The sequence below is a fragment of the Etheostoma spectabile genome, chromosome 8 (assembly GCF_008692095.1).
Source record: "Etheostoma spectabile isolate EspeVRDwgs_2016 chromosome 8, UIUC_Espe_1.0, whole genome shotgun sequence".
In the NCBI taxonomy this organism is placed as follows: domain Eukaryota; kingdom Metazoa; phylum Chordata; class Actinopteri; order Perciformes; family Percidae; genus Etheostoma; species Etheostoma spectabile.
In genome coordinates, this window is record NC_045740.1 from 27,060,966 (window position 1) to 27,061,565 (window position 600).

Here is a 600-nt window from a genome sequence, read left to right on the forward strand (position 1 = left end):
TCCCAGAGGCCTCCTCCCAGCTGGACGTGCCTGGAATGCCTCCCTAGGGAGGCGCCCAGGAGGCATCCTTTACCAGATGTCTGAAACACCTCAACTGGCTCCTTTCGACGCAAAGGAGCAGCAACTCTACTCCGATATCCCCAGCCCACCGAACTGCAACGGCTCCCCACCCCCACTACGCCTCAATATCCTGTCCATAAATATTACAAACAGGGTTGGTGACAAAGCGGAGCCCTGGCGGAGGCCAACCCTCACCTGAAACGAGTCCGACTTACTGCCAAGAACCCGGACACAGCTCTCACTTTGGTCATACAGAGATTTGATGGCCCTGAAAAGGGAACCCCTCACTCCATACTTCCAGAGCACCTCCCACAGTATCTCCCAGGGGACCCGGTCATAGGCCTTATCTAGATCCACAAAAAACATGTAGTTGGGCAGACTCCCAGGCTCCCTCCAGGATCCTTGCAAGAGTGAATAGCTGAGCCGTTGTTCCATGACCAGGACGGAATCCGCATTGTTCCTCTTCAACCCAAGGTTCGACTATAGGCCAAAACCTCCTTTCCAGCACCATGGAGTAGACTTTACCAGGGAGGCTGAGAA